The sequence below is a fragment of the Macrobrachium nipponense genome, chromosome 4 (assembly GCF_015104395.2).
Source record: "Macrobrachium nipponense isolate FS-2020 chromosome 4, ASM1510439v2, whole genome shotgun sequence".
NCBI classification, from domain to species: Eukaryota; Metazoa; Arthropoda; class Malacostraca; order Decapoda; family Palaemonidae; genus Macrobrachium; species Macrobrachium nipponense.
Window position 1 is genome coordinate 122,726,844 of NC_061100.1, and position 19,262 is coordinate 122,746,105.

General features: G+C 43.9%; 1 protein-coding gene across 4 annotated transcripts in view; it reads right to left on the bottom strand.

The window, feature by feature from the left end:
• The window catches only part of LOC135211721 (uncharacterized), a 290,983-nt gene extending 272,555 nt beyond the window's left edge, over nucleotides 1-18,428 (bottom strand). For all 4 annotated transcript variants that reach the window (XM_064244966.1, XM_064244964.1, XM_064244965.1 and 1 more), the window contains exon 1: nucleotides 18,297-18,428. The gene's annotated coding sequence lies outside the window, so the exon portion shown is untranslated. The remainder of the gene's footprint in view (nucleotides 1-18,296) is intronic.
• Nucleotides 18,429-19,262: the final 834 nt, after the last annotated feature.

A 19,262-nucleotide genomic window follows, 5' to 3' on the forward strand; every position in this document is an offset into this window, starting at 1 on the left:
CGAGCATGTTTCCTTCCCTAGAAAGGCCGACACTTTGTCAGGCATTGAAGTTGTCGCCCCTGGGACGGAAAAGCCCGAAGGCCACTGAGTCCATCTGAATCCCCAGATAGACTAAGGATTGAGAAGGAGTCAGATGCGGACCTCGAGATTCACCAGAAGTCCCAGGGACTTCGCTACGACAGAGTCGTGTGAAGGTCCTTCAGACACCTGTCTTGCGATGAGGCTCGAATAAGCCAGTCGTCTAGGTAGAGAGAGATCCTTATTTCCGCAAGATGGAGCCACCTCGCAACGTTCTTCAATAACGAACGGTGAACACCATCGGCGCCGTGCTGAGACCGAAGCAGAGTGCCCTGAATTGGAAAATCTTCCCTTTCAGGACAAACCGCAGGTATTTTCCTTGATCGGGGATGGATGGGGACGTGAAAGTATGCGTCCTGAAGGTCTAACGAGACCATCCAATCCCCCGGTCTTAAAGCTGCAAGCACGGATTGAGGTGTCTCCATCTTGAACTTCTGCTTGGTAACGAAGCGATTTAGACTGCTGACATCCAGAACGGGGCGCCACCCCCCTGACTGCTTCGGCACTCATGGAAACAGACGGTTTGTAAAACCCCGGAGAACTTCCGGTCGAAGACCTGTTCCACTGCCTGCTTCTCGATCATTTGATCTAGTAGATCGTGAAGCACTTTCTGCTTTTCTCCCTGATACGACGGAGACAAATCCTTTGGTGTCGAAGACAGCGGGGGTAACATCAGGAAAGGAATTCTGTACCCCTTCTTGACGATGTCCAGAGACCAAGCGTCGGCACCTCTCTCCTTCCCAAGCTTTCGCGAAATGTAGAAGCCTGGCTCCTACCGGTGTCTGAAGGACTTCCCTCTCACTTCTTGCTCTTGGAAGGAGCGGGAGTCTTGCCTCTGAAAGAGCCTCTTCCTCGAGGGGCTGGCTTCGAGGAAGAAGCGGATCGAAAGGGCTTCGACTTCTTCAAAGCAGAGGACCCAGAAGACGAAGAAGTAGTAGGCTTCCTAGAAGACTGTGCCAGAAGGTCTTGAGTTGCTTTCTCCTGGAGACTGGCAGCTATGTCCTTTACCATAGACTGGGGAAGAGATGTTCTGAGAAAGGAGCGAAAAGAAGATCCGCTTTTTGCGCTGGTGAGACCGACTTTGCAGTAAAATTGCAAAAAAGTGCTCTTTTCTTAAGCAGTCCCGTGCTGAAATGAGCAGCCGGAATTCCTCAGAACCATCCCTGACGGCCTTGTCCATGCAAGACAATACACTGGACAGCTCCCCCAGACTGATGGAATCAGAACTCCTGGACCTGGCATCCAATACTCCCAGCACCAATCAAGAAAAATTAAGACCTCTAGTGTCCTGAAGAGGCCTTTAAGGTGAAAGCTAACTCGCTATGTGTCCACGAGACCTTCGAGGAAGACAAAAAAGATCTTCTGGTGGCGTCTACAATGCTACCAAAGTCTCCTTGAGGCTGAGGCTGGAAGCTTAACTCCGACGTTTTCTCCCGTCTCATACCACATACCAGCTTTGCCACCGAGACTTGAAGGTGGTAAAGCGAAAGAAGTCTTGCCTGAAGCTTTCCTCTTTTCCATCCAATCATGGACCTTTCTAAAAGCTTGCTTCGTAGAAAGCGACTTCTTCATTCTCACAAAGCCCGAGATCTTAGCAGCTTTGGAAGACGAAAACTGAGAGGGAGGAGTACGTGGAGCTTCAGGTTGGAAAGTGTTCTGCCAAACGACTGACTGAAGTAAACGAGTCAAAACCTTGTAGTCCGTCGAAACTGGAGCCAACTGCTGTTCTTCGTCCACCACTTCGATGAAAGCGTCACTAACTTCCTCTTTCAGACACTGGAGAAGTCGGAGGAAGTAAAGAAGAGTCCCGAGCTTTCTCAAAAGAGAAAGAACGGCGAACAGGAAGAGTTCCCGTCCATCCGCTTGTGCTTGCGGAAGTGGAAAACTGACGTCCGTAGGCGCGCGTTTGGCGTCCGAAGCCAATCTACTGGCGCCGACAGAAGCGCGCTCAAACGCCGCAGGTGTACACCTGGCGTCCACTTGTGCGTGAGCGTCCACTGGTGCGCGCGAGCGTCCACTGATGCGCGCCGAGCGTCCACTGGTGCGCGCCGAGCGTCCACTAAAACTCGCTGAGCGTCCACTGGCGCTCGGGAAACTTGCACCGAGTCACGTTCGGCGTCCACTAAAGCGCGTTTGACTTTCACAGTAAGCGCGCTCGGCATCTAAAGAAACTCGCTTCTTATCCACAAGTTTCGTAGCAGGCGAACAACCGCTTCACGAGAGCGAGAAACGAATTTCTCGCCTCCTCTAGAAAGTTGCTGGGGAGCAGAACGAACTCTAGAGGGAGACTCAAACGGAGAGAGACGAGCGAGGAGAGGGAGAGGGAGAACGCCTCGACCTCTTCACAGGAAGATTGTCATCCTTTCTTACGGCGACGTGGAACAGTCTCTCTCGAAGGAAAAACATCTCGAAGTTGCTGCTGAAGAGACTGGAGAATCTTGCTTGTAGGTGAAGCCTCCTTTGCTGGGGAGGGGCTGATCCTGTGAGCAGGAGAGTGGCGAGGGGACGCCTTCTTTTGCTACTCCCAGGAACCGCCGCTTCACGCACCTTAGAGCGACTGCAGCGCTCGAAAGAAATATCTAGGGAAGACTCCGCCTCCGAATAATCCTTACGCTTCTTCTGCGGAGGAAAAGCAGCAAACGCACTATCAGGCGACGAGCAAAGTTCCGGAGAACAACTTGGACGTGAAGAGTCCCGAACGCGAGCCGTCCTTTTCAGCGGACGTGATGCGGTATGAGAGCTCCACCCCTTGCGCGGGGAGGAAGCTTCAGAAGAAGAAAAGCACTCCTTGAGAAGACGTGCACGCGCACGCTCCTTGGCAGTCTGGGTATGTTCGTCAGAAGCTGCCGAAGGCACGCCAGATCGGTGGGGGTTCCTCGTAACCCTCCTTCGACTTTCGACATGCTCTCTCCCCGTAATCTGGAGTCAAGCAGAGGTCTAGGTCTAGAGGGCGGAATGAGGCCGATCTGACGCACCCTCCACTACACAAGGGGCACTTTCACTGCACTTCTCTTCACTTTTGCTCTCCAGAGCTAACACTTTTGATTCTAAGTTACGAATCGATTCAAGAATCAGCGATAATGTATTACCTTCTACCGACACTGTCTCAGGGGCCGGAGGCAACACTACAGGGTAGGAGCATAATCTACAGAAGGAGGGTTAGCAGGAGAATAATTTAAATCTTGCCTACCTGAAACACTCCTGGAGGAAGACCTCCTTAACCTATCTCGCTCAAGTTTCTTAAGATAGGTTTCATACGCCTTCCATTCCGACTCTGTTAGTCTTTCACACATCCTTACACGACTTTCAAACGTACATTCATTCCCCCGCCCCCTGCAAACTTTACAAACAGAATGTGGGTCTACTGAAGCTTTCAGTAGCCTACCTCTACATTCAGACATGGAACAAAATCTAGCGCTAGCAGAACTAGACCCTGACATCTTGATCAAAGAAAAATCAATACCAAATTCAAATCAAACCAAAGTCAACGTGTGCCAAGCCACCGATCCAATTCAGATACCAAAGAAAAACCAAAAGGGATACTCAAGTAGCTAGTAAGTTTCCAAAATCTGGACGGAGGTGCTGCAAACAGGTGTTTCCAGCACCGGCGACAGAAAAATTATGAATAGAAAATGGGAATGATTCCTGATACCCCCCGCCTCCCAGCGGCGGGAATGGGTACTAACCACCTGACTCCCACTGCGTGTGTCGTAAGTGTTTAAATTTTTTCTGTCGGATTCGGAAAAATACAGCTATATATATATCTGACAGGTAAGTTTCATGAACAAAATATATATATATATATATATATATATATATAATATATATATATATATATCATATATATATATTTATATATGTATATATTTGTATATATATTTGTATGTATATATATATATATATATATATATATATATCTATATATATATATATATATATATATATATATATATATATATATTATAATTGCTATGCTTAATTCACTTATTTCCATTGCTTTTTGTAAGTCTTATCCCTGGTTTGGAGGGTAAACGCAAAAAACAATTGGCAACACTGTAGCAATATCACGGCAAAACAGATGAAATTTGTGTAAAGAATCTGGTTACTTTTACAACAATGAATATTTTCAAATGAATTATCATGAATACATAATAAATATATGCAACTTAAGGTTATTTTTCGGTAAGAGTCCACCCACCTCCTATGTTGTAATTTATATTTTTTGGGGGTAAAACATGTGAATGCAAGATATCTATTCTAAATACAGTAGTACCTGCACAACAGCATAATAACAGAAGAAAAAAATAATTAAATTATGGTATGTATGCATTTTTTCTAAGTTCTTTGTTGATGTTTGCACTGTCACAAAAAGTCGCTCTCATTTGTTCATACTTTCATTTCCTTTCAAATTGACTCCTCCCCATTGCTCACTGTGACAATTTCCTCATACATGTGCAGTAGCTCCACCTACTGATCATGGTCCTCTAATTACAGCCTTGTATGTCCATGTATTATATTATTGGCTAATAGATTTTACCCAGTCACAATTCTCATATATTTTTGTACTAAGTCTTGATTGGCTTTTATGAAAGATGACAGATTCTTCCCCACAAAAAAATTTTCAGTTCAACAATGGCCTCTGTGCGGGAAAGTTGTAGGTGCGCCTACCAAGACTGATGTGGTACTATCACAATTTATACGTAATAATGACGAAAGTTTATCCTTTGCATGAGAACACGCTCTGTTACCCAGAGATGTGAAGTGCCCCAAGTGTGATAAGCCGTGCTTTTTTAGGTTGGGTCGATATCAGTAAGGTAAGACAATTTATCAATGTAGATCATTTTAGGCACGAATTTTTTTAAGGGGGAGGGGGGACGCAGGGGGCTTCCAGTAAGGAGGGAGGTCGCCTTTGCCCCTCCGCTAACTAAGGATAACCTCCCCCTAGGTTAAGTTAGGTGGGTGCGTTAGGTTAGACTGCTTTTCTTATTTTACTCATTTTCTGTATTACCCACTTTTGTAAATCGTGGTTTAGAAAATGGGAGGATTTAAAAAACGATGCACAAGATAGTAACTACCTCGTCCCGAGTCACTCCACAAGTGCTCTTTCACCCTCGTATGTTTGTATGGAAAACCATTATTTTTTTTTTTTTTTTATTATCTTTCACTTTATAGTTCGTTTTCGTTTTCCCCCACCCAAAATCCCAGGTTCCCACCTGGGTGCCACCATTACCTTTGTGATATTTAGGGTGGTAGTCAATGGAAAACTTGGGTTTTGTACAAGATAACATCATCAGAACACAACAAAACAATAAGAAAACTAGCATAAAAAATGTTTTTTCATGCAAAAATTGCTGGGTGGACTAAAAAAAAATTACCCAATTCATAACCTTATTCTGGTCTTTAACTAATTATTTAAATGTTACCTACCACACTCTTCTTCTACTTCTTCCCAAACAATCGACATGTTTTTCTGACCGGACCCGATACACCTCGTCATTTAAGATAGTTGTGAATAAAGTGCCACAGCGTCTATGGGTACAAGTGGTGTGAGGATTTGGCATAGGAAATGGAAAGTTTATGGACACAATTGACTACGCAAACACCGAGATGGCATCAATCTTCTACACATAAGGTGTTATAAGTAAAATTTTGAAAGCGTCAAGGAGGTTTCATGGAGGTAAGTTTGCACAACGCATGGCTAGACTTTCATTAACTTGTGTTTAACTGGAAATTATGGCATTATTTTGTGACTTGAAAGAAAACACTTCTAGAGGAAAGTAGAGGTCTCAATCTGTTGTTTCCACGCTGGTTGGATTATGACTGGCATCTAATTCACAATACTGGAAGTGCTTAAGTTATTTTTTGGAAAAGTGTCTGCCTGTCCACACACCGATGCATTACCCTAAGGAATTAGGGATTGAGGCGTCAAATGTATTTCGCCGTGTTTAGCACTAGCCCCTGGGGGTCAGGGTAAACAACCAAGTGGACTGACCAACTCACCGACTACCGCGGTTTTGGCCACCCTCCGAAAAAGTACTTTTAACACGTCCTGACACCGGAGATGGTCATCAGTCATGAGTTTTGGTGGTGATAGCAGGAGCTCAAGACCTCTACTCTCCTTTCAAAGTATGTATTTTCTCCAAAGTTAAAAATTAAGGCCATATTTTAAGATTTAAACAGAGGGTAATGAAAAGTGTGGCCAACGCGGGGTAATTCTATACAATAGCTCTGCCACTAATAATATGACAATTTGTCCAAAATTGCATTTTTCCTAACTATACAAACCTGAGGTCCTTTTACAATAGGAAGGTACTAGCGGCAGCTGGATAGGTCGTAAGCTTTCGAACAAGGGGTTCGGTAGTTAACTGCTTGTCCGACAGGCGCGCGCGCGCGACTGGGAGGTAAACAAATCACTTTTGCTTTTGGCCCAAGCAAAAACTGCAGAGTGAGGGGTGGCATGAGGTGGGACTATGTGTAAAAGGACCTCAGGTTTGTATAGTTAGGAAAAATGATATTGTTATGTTACAATAAAGTTTCATACATACTTACCTGGCAGATATATACATAGCTAAGACTCCGTCGTCCCCGACAGAAATTCAAATTTTGCGCCACTCGCTACAGGTAGGTCAGGTGATCTACCGGCCTGCCCTGGGTGGCAGGACTAGGAACCATCCCCGTTTTCTATCATATTTTCTCTCTTCCACCTGTCTCCTGCGGGGAGGCTGGGTGGGCCTTTAATTGTATATATCTGCCAGGTAAGTATGTATGAAACTTTATTGTAACATAACAATATCATTTTCATACAATCAACTTACCTGTCAGATATATACATAGCTGATTGGCACCTTTCGGTGGAGGGTAAGAGACAGCTACTATATGGAATAGACAGGTAAACAACATATGTTGTAGGTATAAATAAAACTTGGTTCCTACCTGATAGGTGGTGTTAGACTTCGTGGGTGTTTGCCCAGTAGTCTGCATCACCTCAAGAAATTTAGCGAGATATATGATCTATGGCCAAGAGTTTCTTGTGGGTCTGCCGATGGGTCTTATCCGCTTACCTCGGCAGAGCTGAAAGGACTTTGTCAATGGGTGCTGATCCACTTATATGACAATACACCTTATGAAGGAGCACACAACCAATCCCGACCACCTGATCCTAACCATGTTAGAACTAAGGATTGTTCCGAGTTTATCCCCGAACTCGTCACAACAACCGTAACTCAAAACCACTACGCACACATACATAATTTCTAAAAAAAAAATTATACTCATCTAATCAGATATGACTAGATTCTCTTACTGAACAACATAGACGGCTGCCCGTGCTAAACCAAGTCCTCCATTGTTCGAAGAGATCCCAGACCATATCTAAAAAGAAGAAAAGTATATACTTTTAAGGATTGGTGTCGGCTCCCGTACCCAGAATCGTATCCGCCGATACGAACGGACCTAGAGAAAAACACTTCTCATATGTCACACGAACGTCTTTCAAGTAATGAGATGCAAATACTGAGTTGCATCTCCAAAATGTCGTATCTATGATGTTTTTAAGCGACATATTCTTATGAAACGAGAGAGACGTCGCTATGCTCTCACTTCATGAGCTTTAACTTTCAACAGTCGTAACTGTTCGTCAGAACAGACCTTATGCGCGTCTGTAATGACGTTCCTCACAAAGAATGCCAGCGCATTCTTGGACATCAGTCTTGTGGGGTCTTTTACCGCGCACCAAAGACCTTGTCTAGAGCCTCCCATCTGAAGCTTTCTCTGAATGTAAAACTTTAGCGCTCTTACAGGGCATAGAGATCTTTCTGCTTCTCTTCCTACGAGACTCGATATGCCTTTGACTTCAAATGACTTAGGCCAGGGATTCGAGGGATTCTCATTCTTAGCTAAAAACAGCGTCTTAAACGAGCAACTAGCGAGTCTCCCTTGAAACCTACTTTATCTTGCAGAGCATGTAATTCACTAACTCTTTTTGCCGTAGCTAAAGATAATAGGAATAGGCATTTTCTGGTGATGTCTCGAAAGGAAGCCAGATGAGGAGGTTCGAATCTTTCAGATGAAAGAAACTTGAGGACCACGTCTAGGTTCCAGTTCGGAGGGACCGGTTCCTTCGACTTTGAAGTCTCAAATGACCTTATGAGATCGTGGAGATCTTTATTATCTGCCAGATCTAATCCTCTATTCCTGAAGACAGCCGAGAGCATACTTCTGTATCCCTTTATTGTGGATACAGCTAGATGAGATTGCTCTCTCAGGAATAGAAGGAAATCAGCAATTTCCGCTATAGAGGTAGTGGAGGAGGACAACTTCTTAGATCTACACCACCTTCTAAAAAACCTCCCACTTCGATGATATACTTTCGTAGTGGAGGTTCTGCGTGCTCTCGCGATCGCGCTTGCAACTCCGCGAGAAAACCCTCCTCGCTCTGACGAGTCTTTCGATAGTCGAAAGGCAGTCAGAGCGAGAGCGGGGAGAGGTTTTGATGGTACCTCTTGAAGTGTGGTTCGTATGAGAAGATCCGTCCTTCTTGGTAGGGATCTTGGAAAGTCTACGATCCACTCTACCACCTCCGTGAACCAATCTTGGGCCGGCCAAAAGGGGGCTATCAATGTCATCCTCGTCTCCTTTGACGCCACAAACTTTTTTATTACTAATCCCAGGATTTTGAATGGAGGAAAAGCATATACGTCTACTCGAGACCAATCTAGCAGGAAGGCGTCTACCATAAGAGCTCTTGGATCTTCCACGACCGAGCAAAAGACTGCCAGCCTTCTGAAATGAATGTGGCGAAGAGATCCACATGAGGTGTCCCCCCACAGCGACCAGAGATCTTGACAAACTTCCTCGTGTAGGGTCCACTCTGTATGAAGGACCTGGTTCCTCCTGCTGAGTCTGTCCGCCCTCACATTCTTTACTCCCTGCACGAACCTTGTCAGAAGGGAGATGTTCCTGTGAGACGTCCAAAGCAAAAGGTCTCTCGTCAGTTCGTAAAGGAACGAGGAGTGAGTCCCTCCCTGTTTTCGAATGTAGGCAAGTGCGGTGGTGTTGTCCACGTTTACTTGCACTACTTTGTTCGACACCAGTGGTTCTAGACTCTTCAAAGCCAGATGCACGGCGAAGAGCTCCTTGCAGTTTAGGTGCCAAGTCACCTGTGCTGGTTCCCAGGTGCCTGACACCTCCTTCGAGCCTAATGTTGCTCCCCAACCTTTCTCCGACGCGTCGGAGTACAACACTAGTCTGGGTTCTGTGTCCTTAGAGAGATCCCTTTGTTCTCTTCCAGAGGGGGCAACCACCATTCCAGGTGCGATCTTATCTCCACTGGAATGGGAAAGACGTCCGAAAGTTGTCCAGTTTTCCAACTCCAAGACTTCTTGAGGAAGAATTGAAGCGGACGTAAATGAAGTCTTCCTAGCGGGAAGAACTGTTCGAGCGAGGAAAGGGTCCCTAGAAGGCTCAAACCATTCCCTCGCCGACGTATGTTCCTTCCTTAAGAAGAGAGAGACTATCCGCAAACCTTTTGCGATTCTCTCTTGCGAAGGAAATACTCGAAAACCCGAGAATCCATCCGAATCCCAGATAGACTAAGTCCTGTCTGGGGTCAGCTGCGACTTCTCGAGGTTCACGAGCAATCCCAACGCTTTGATCAGATCTAAAGTTAACTTCAGGTCCTCCAAGCACTGTCTCTCTGATCTGGCCCTGATGAGCCAGTCGTCCAGATACAGAGAGATGTTTACTCCTTTGAGGTGAAGAAACCTCGCCACATTCTTCATCAGGCTTGTGAAGACCTGAGGAGCTGTGGACAGGCCGAAACACAAGGCTCTGAACTGAAAGATCCTTCCCCCCGTCATGAAACGGAGGTACTTCTTCGATGAAGGGTGGATCGGGACTTGAAAGGTAGGCGTCCTGGAGATCTAGAGACACCATCCAATCTCCTTGTCGTAATGACGCCAGGACTGAAGCAGAAGTCTCCATGGAGAACTTCTCCTTCCGAACAAATTGTCAGAGAGCTGACGTCCAGTACTGGTCTCCAGCCTCCCGAGGCTTTCGCAACCAGAAAAAGGCGATTGTAAAACCCCGGGGAGTTTTTGATCTAGTACTAGTTTCTAATCGCTCTCATTGTCCCACATTTGTTCCACCATCGATCGAAAGAGTATCCCTCAGGCACAGGATCCTTGTACTTGCTGTTAGTTCCCTTGGTATTGACGTTAGGGGAGGAGTGTTCAGGAAAGGGATAAGATATCCCTTCCTTATTATAGACAACGATGACGCGTCTGTGTTTATAAGTGTCCAGGCCTCCACAAATCCCAGGAGCCTGGCACCTACTGGTGCTTGGAGGAGAGAAGCTTCATTTTCCCTTTTTAAAGGGACGAAAGGCAGACCTACCTCTCTTCTCCGGAGCCTTCCTTCTTGCGGGAGGTCTGGAGGTCGGACCACCTCGAAAGGGCTGAACCGATGTACTCGGTCCTTTCTTGTCCGATGTAGAAGCAGGTTTCTTCTTCCTTGCTGACTGCGTCAGAAGATCCTGAGTCGCCTTCTCAGTTAATGAATGAGCAATGTCCTTCACCAACTGAGAAGGGAACAATAAGTCAGACAAAGGCGAATACAGCAGCGCTGCCCTCTGAGCGTGGGAGACTGCCTTGGTTAAAAAGGCACCATATACCGTCCTCTTCTTTAGAAGACCTGCTCCAAACAAAGAGGAGATTTCAAAAGAGCCATCCTGTACCGCTTTGTCTATACAAGACAATATGCACAAAAGGGCTTCCGGTTCGATTTCCTTCAGAATCATGGGCTTTCTTGGACATCACCCCAAGGGACCAATCTAAGAAGTTGAAAACTTCCAATACATGAAAGAGTCCCTTGAGGAGATGGTCCAGTTCAGAAATGCCCCACGTAATCCGTGCCGAGTTGAGACCTTGTCGACGTGAAGCGTCAACTAAGGTCGAAAAGTCTGCTTCTGACGTAGACGGGAGAGCAATGCCCATATTCTCTCCCGTCTGATACCAAATGCCTCTTTTTTTTTTTTTACCAGCTAGTCTCGCTGGAGGCATGCAGAAGACCGTTCTTACTAAGTCCTTCTTAGACTTCATCCACGAGTCTAAGGATTGTAGAGCCCTCTTCATTGAAATGGTGGGCTTCATTTTGAGAAAAGACGAAGACTTCTTCGTCTTAGCACTCGAAAACAGAGAGCGCGGAGAAGGAGGAGCGGCAGGAGTCAATTCGTCTCCATACTCCTCTAGAAGCAAGGCAGTCAAAACTTTATAGTTCGACAGTCCTTCTCTTCCTTGATATTCTTCATCCGAGTTTCCTTCCAACTCGGGATCTAAATGAGTCTCCGCTCCCACTCTGTACGTTCCTCCTCTGGAGGAGACAAACTCCTAATAGGAGAGGGGCTAAGGGAATGATATTCTTTCCTCTTCCCCGCTTTAATAGCCTTGGAAGGCGCCAAAAGCTCAGGCTTCTCTCGATAAATAGAAGACGCTTCCCGCTTGGATGACGCTTCTCGTCCGCCAAGCGTCCTGGCTGACGCCTCCCGCTTACTTGGCTGCTGACGTCCCGATGACGCCTCGCGCCTGGAAGGACGCTCCGCTCTCAAAAGGCGTCCTACTTGGCGCCAAAATATTGGTTGGAGCTTCACGTCTACCAACAGCTTTCAAAGACGCTTCATGTCTAAAAGACGTCTCACGTCTCTCTGGCGTTACGAAACTTTCGTAAGCAACTGCTCTCGCTCTCGAACCCGAAGCTTCTGTAAGATGTTTAGAAGCTTCACGTCTGCATGACGCTTCTCGCTTAGCAGGGGAGAGAGGACGAGACTTCTTGATTGGAAGCGTAACGTCCTTCCTACGAGGCGCTAAAACTCCCACTAGAGAGGCCAGTTGCTCTTGAACTGCCATAATAATTCTCCTTGAAGCTTCTCCCAACGTCAACTGCATGACGCCTTTCGTCATCAATCGGGGGAGAAGTAGGAAAGGGTACTTCTGCGTACTCGTCGGGTGACGCTGACGCCACCTTCGCCTTCTTAATAGAAGAGGGAGCGTCATCTGAGAAACGCTCTGGGCTCGAATCAATTTCGGGCTCTTTCATATGACGCTTCAGAGGTCTCGATAAATTCGACTCCTTCCACCCTCGTTTAGGTGAGGGAGAGGGAGAGGATGAGAAACACTCACGAAGGACGCTTTTTCTAGAGCGTCCTTGAGCAGCCTGCCACGAAACAGAGCTAGCTGAAGGGACGTCTGACCGTTGGGGATTCCCCACGACCTCCTTAAGGCTTTCGACTTTCCTTCTCCTCTGGGCATGGGAGCTTGTAAGAGGTCTAGGCCTGGGAGCGTCGCAGGGACGATCAAACGCCCCCTCCACAAACACTGGGGGAAAAACTTCAACTCACTACTGTAATGCTCACTTTTCACTAGCCTTACCTTGTAAGTCCGCCATTTGGACTTCTGTCTCGAATCGTAGCTTTCAGATCGGCGATTTCCGAGGCCGATTCCGAAAGTACACTTTGTGAATGAGAAACATAGGGAGAATCTAAATCAGTAGGAATAGAATTATCAGTAAAAGGCTCAATAGGCCTTGAACTCACACCTTTCAGACGTCTAACCCTATCCCTCTCTAACTTCTTCAAATAAGAAGTTAAAGTCTTCCACTCTTCTGCATTTAATCCCTCGCATTCATTACAAGTATTATTAGCAGAACACTGAAACCCCCTACATTTACGGCATACAGTGTGAGGATCAACCGAAGCTTTCGGTATCCTCACCCTGCAGCCTACATTCACACACATTCTCACACTCACATTTGAATCAGACATACTGAGAAAAATCCAAAAAGCATTCCAAAAACAGTCCACAGTAGTACGAATGCCAAAAACAAAAACCACGATCCAGATACGTCACCAAAAAGCCGAGAAACGATGATCAAAGGATGAAATAAGAATCTAAGTCAGGAGGTAATAGCAACAATGTTGATACCACCGGCGACAGAGAAAATATGATAGAAAACGGGGATGGTTCCTAGTCCTGCCGCCCAGGGCAGGCCGGTAGATCACCTGACCTACCTGTAGCGAGTGGCGCGAAATTTGAATTTCTGTTGGGGACGACGGAGTCTTAGCTATGTATATATCTGACAGGTAAGTTGATTGTATGAAAATACAAATTTATTCAATAGCTAGCCTGTAAAAAATACTTGGTTATAAAAACTTGATTGACAACTAAGCAGCATGTCAACTATGGGTTTCAGAGACAGTGCAAGCACATTTTTGGGCAATACCTTTTTCTGTAACGAACACTCGTAACAGAACAAGATTTTGCTATAGTGCATTACACCCAGTGCCGTAATTTATAAGGGTATCGTGAATCACTAATCGTAAAGAATAACGACACTTGTCCTTGTACCAAGAGACAAAAACTCCATTATGCAGAAATGGAAGGATAAGAACACGTGTATAAAGCTCCACCTACCCTCTCCCCCCCCGCCCCCCACCCCCCCCATCCACCGCCATCCCTTTTCTTCTTTTCGTTCCTTCCGCCTTCCTCGCTCCTCCGTCTCTCTCTCGTCTCTCTCTCTCTCTTCTCTCTCTCTATCTCTCTCTCTCTCTCTCTGTGCCATTCGGTATGTGTTGACCCTCCAAACTGGGTATAAGACTACACACAAAACGTTGAAATTGGTGAAATTAGGCTATGTATTGGAAGTATATATACATAAATATTAAAGCAATTTTATCATTATTGCATTACTATGACAACTAGAATTCATGGAAACAGTTTATAATAATGGAACGGCGTATGTGTGAAGCCTCCACTAATGTGGCAACGATGATTTTGCCATTCTTAGCATGCAAACATTAAGCATGCAAAACAACATTAAAGGTTACATTTATTTCTGGCATACGATTATTAAAGAAATTCAAAATACTAATAAAGACTGAAATCAATGAAAAGTGCTAGCAAAAACAAAAAGCAAAAAAAAAAAAAAAAAAAAAAAAAAAAAAAAAAACGTAGTCGTTCCTCTGCACTTTTCCGTATTCGTTCCTCTATGGTTTTCGGCAGCCAGATGTACGAAAACGTTAGAAACATTTGATTTTATCTACTTTAGAAATATCTGTCAATTTTTTCGGGGTAATTTGGTTGTAAAAAAGGGATAATATACATAAATTAAATCAAAATTTTTAAATAACAAAGTAAATTTAAACTAAATAACGAGTTAAAGTAAACAGTTTAGGGAATAAAAACTTTGCGTTTCGTTTCTCGTCTGTCGTCGTCTGCTGTTCGTAATTGTGTTTATGGCGCGCGCGCTTAGAAACCAGGAACAGCAACGGGTTTAAAGTGCAATGTGGAGTGAACTGAGACCAAAATGTGTATAATAACAATCAAATAAGCACTGTGGAGTTTCAGTTGTGATGGCAGTAAGGATAAAAACCGCCGATTACAAGGTAAGAATGAATTCAGTTCAAACCATAACCCCGGGAATAACAAGTTTCATACTTTCACTAATATAGGCAACAAAATGTTGTTTTATTGTGCTGATTACAACTGCAATCTTGAGTAAGATCAATAAACGTTACATACATACGCTAACATTGTTCAAATGAGTGCTGGGAAGGCTGGGGAAAGATGGTGGCCGTCACTGATGAGAACCGTCCATGCAAAATGTAGCCGCCATATTGGATTTCAAAACTGCCTTGAAAACATATTTTACGAAGAGCTCACATGCTTATTTTAGTTCGTATGGGGCTTTCATATATCACAATATGTTGACGAAACTTCAGTCTTTTAAATGGTATGCTTAGAGTTGCAATTGTATTCATGTTTCACCAATTAAATATCGAGTGAATAAGACCCGTCCACAGTGATGAGGGTTGGCATGTCGTGATATTCTACCCTATCTGTAATTTTTCGGGGTTAATTTGGTTGCATAAAACGGATAATAGACATGAATTAAATAAACATTTTGAAGTAAAGTTAAACTAAATAATGATGAAAGTAAACAATTAAGGGAATAAAGCTTTGCACCTCATAACATGTAGTCGTCTGCTGCTCGTAACTGTGTTTGCGGAGTGAGTGCGTAGGAACCAGGAACAGCAACGTGGTTAAACCGCAATTAGGAGTGAATTAAGACCACTGTGGAGTTTCAGTTGTGATGGCAGTAAGAATAAAACCACTGATTATAAGGTAAAAATGAATTCAGTTCAAACCATGACCCCGGGAATAAAAAGTTAACGAACTGGATATTGGTATGGCAGCCGTACCCCGATCGCGGTAGATATTGGTATGGCAGTGAAGCGCGCATGCATGAACCCTTGTTTATCGCCTCAGGAATATCAGTGACAACAAGAAAAATGGCAACGGAACGGCATGAACCGCGGCATAATACATTAGTTTTCACCGAAAAACTGATGTTTTCAGGTTTTAACGAGCTGAAAAAAGCCATAGACATCTAAGACGACTCAAACTTTCAAAAATTGTAAATACGTAGGTCACGAACGATCAAAACGGCTCTGAAAAGAACTCCGAAGAGGAGATTCAAAGAGGATTATTTATAAATATATACATTACCATCATAGGTACCTTTGATGACTTTCTCGGCCCTTTATTCTGCCCGACATTGGCAGTTGCAAAGGGCCGCCTTTATACACTTTACAATATTCTTTTAATTCACTTCATTGGGTATTGCAGCTGTCGGAGAAGACAATAGAATTTTCCAGCTGGTGAAATGGCAAAATTTAACAAAATTTCAGCACCATTCCATTAAAATTGGGATAGTTTTGTTTTTGTAGCACAAAAAAGAGGGACAAAATTCACAAAAGCAAAGCAAAAAAAAAGGGGGGGGGAACAGATGTTCAAAAAGCGGGATTGTCCCGCCTAAAAGCCGAACTCTGGTCACATAATACAGTAAGATCAAACTGGTAAACGGACACAGCTAACTGCCGTACCTACAGCAAGTCAAGAGCGCAATACGGCACCACTGACAGAATCTGCCATACCACACTAGCCTATGTTATTTGTCCGGCAGAAAGTCTGAAATTAACGCATGCACAATTCACTGCCTTACCAATATCTACCGCGATCAGGATACGGCTGCCGTACCAATATCCTGTGCTTAAAGTTAAATACTTCCACTAGCTAATATAGGCAACAAAATGTTGGGTAATATTTTAGTTTCAACCATTATGGGAAATCTATTATATTGATATTTTTCCCGAGTAAAGCACGTGATAACAAAACACTTCTTCTCAATACATTATTGTCGCTAATGCATACTTACAGAGAAAAAAAAAGATTAAGTTTTTACCTCGAATTTTTCCTAAGTCGGGAGAGGTGTTTCCTCTACGGTAATGTTTTACTTTTAATGAGCCCTCTAACTTACTTTCTTACGCAAACAAAAGCAGTTCCAGTTACTCATTATTGGCTGAGAGGTGTGACATCGTTATGACGTCATGGGTTCATAACCAATTACGAATGACTTGAGTCGAAAACTAAGTTCTCACTAGCATTTCAGCGGGAGTAATACAGTTACCTGCTAGTGTCCACTGGTACCTTGTTTGACTGAATACTCGAATAATGAAGCAAAAAACGGCATTTTGTCTTCCTGTACCTATGGCAGAGGTAGTGGCTGGCCCTTCTGGCATTAATTTTGACAGACCTTCGATTTCCTACGATTGTTGCAGTGCAATGTGGTCGTCGGGTACCTGGCCACTTCCTACTTTAAGTTGCATGTCAGGGAACCTTGCAACGGCTTCACGTTTTCCCTCAAAAGCACCAGCACATTTTTATCAACCAACAGTTTAAGGTAAGCTCATTAATTTATAGAGTATATTATAATGGTGGTAGTATAACGATGTATACAGCAGTACCATCACTTTGGATTTGGTTTGATGGATGTTAGGTAGTGGCCTTAAGGGGGGGGTGGCGGGGGGTCGCAGGGGGGCGGAGCCCCCACCCCCGCTAGGCCTCTAGGAGGGGTACAGCGGGCCCTAGTAAGGTTAGTGGTTGTATTAGGTCGGTAGTGCCCCGAAAAATCACTGTGGCCTTTAAGGGGGGGTCGCAGGGGGGCAGAGCCCCCCCGCTAGGCCTAGGTAGGGGCTACAGGGCCCTAGGGCGGTAAGGTTAGGTGGTTGTATTAGGTTCGGTAGTGCCCGCAAAAATCACTGTGGCCTTAAGGGGGGGTCGCAGGGGGGCGGAGCCCCCGTTAGGCCTAGGTTAGGGGGGACAGGGCCCCTAGGTTAGGTTAGGTGGGTTTGGTAGGTTCTGTGGTGCCCTGAAAATTACTGTGGCTTTAAGGGGGGGTCGCTGGGGGCCCTACCCCCCTCCCCCGGTAGGCCTAGTTAGGGGTATGGGGGAGGGGTGCTGGAACATTAATTATTCATTTATTGCAAATATCATTCAATGCCCCAACACCCTCCCCCCCTTCCCCCACCCAAAACCCCGGTTCCCAAAGGGTGTCCCCCATAATTGGTGGGATGAACTAGGGTATACATAGTAAATCTCTAAATCGGTTGGTTTGCAGTCAAAATAAACGTTAAATTCATTGAAACCACACTATTTCTGATGCAACAAATATATTTTTATTGCATTTTTCCAAATTTGGCTGAAACTAAAAATTTACCAAATGTTGTTTTATTGTGCCGATTACATCTGCAATCTTGAGCAAGATCAACAAATGTTACATATTAAATGCTAACATTGTTCAAATGAAGGCTGGGAAAGATGGTAGATTGTCCATTGTTAGAACGGCCCGCCAAGTGGATTTCAAAACTGCCTTGAAATCATAGACGAAGAGCTCACAATGCTTAGGTATTTTAGTTCGTATGGGGCTTTCATATATCACATTATGTTGACGAAACTTCAATCTTTAGAATGGTATGCTTAAAGTTGTAATTGTATTCTTCTTTCACCAATTAAATATCGAGTGAATAAGGCCTGGCCAGCATGATGACGATGGATCGTCTGCGGTTGTTTATTCTATGACTGTCCACCCCCAAAAATAACAGTAAATTCTTAATACTACTTAAGCAACCCAAAAACCCTTTATAGGTAGGAAACTGTAGGCTAATTTCCAAATAGTTAAATACCCGACACGTGTTAGGTAGCTAGCCTATTACCTAGATTTGCCGCCTACACCAACACCCACGACTTAGCCTAACCATCTGCTTCATCCCTTAAATACTTTAGATATCTAACAAACTTAATTAATATAACACAATTAATTCAACGTACCTTTTTTAGGGTAAGATACTGCAACGTTAATGACTGTTCGCAGTTTCGCACGGATCTATGGAGTCACGAATCAGGAATCGTTTAAAAAGTGGTCGGCGACTTGATCTCCAGTCAACACTGTAGTTACTGTAAACAAGAACCGTTAACTACAAGAAGAAAGTTAAAAATGCATCCAATAAAACTTAATTCTGAGAAAGGCATTCTATTTACCATAAATTATGTGCAAACATCTAAATAAAACGAACAAGAAAGTGAAGTACGATAATTGTATGCAAGCAGCCTTCCATGACCCTATTTTTTAAAAAATGAAAATTGCGAATTTTCTTGCAGTGCTGAATAGTAAGCTTTCGGAACACGTCATGAAACGGCTTGTAAGAAGTGCAAAAACTTAAGAGGATCTCATGGAAAATTACAGACACCAGAAGAGTGGAAAAAACCAGACCTAATTTGATGGTAGCTGTGAAGTGAGATAAGGATATGAGTAAAAAACATTAATTGCTGAATTTCACATGATAGGCCTTTATCGCTTGGCGTGGTTTACATAATATAAAACTACAATTAAGGTTTAAGAGGGGCAAGAGCATGTGTGCATATATAGTATATAGTATATATATATATATATATATATATATATATATATATATATGTATATATATATATATATATATATACATACTATAGATATATATATATCTATATATATATAGATATATTAGATTATATATATATATATATATGAATATATATATATATATATATAATATATATATATTTATATATGTGTGTGTGTGTGTAAATGGAGGGAAATGAAAAACGAGATCTGCCTGCGATTTTTATGTTAACGACCCTTTACTAAAGGCAAGACTGATCGGATTCGGGAACACTGAGAAACACAGTACAGTTGTCACGGGAGGATTTCTCCCTCACCATGACATTAAGATACGAGTTTAATAAGACTACTGGTAT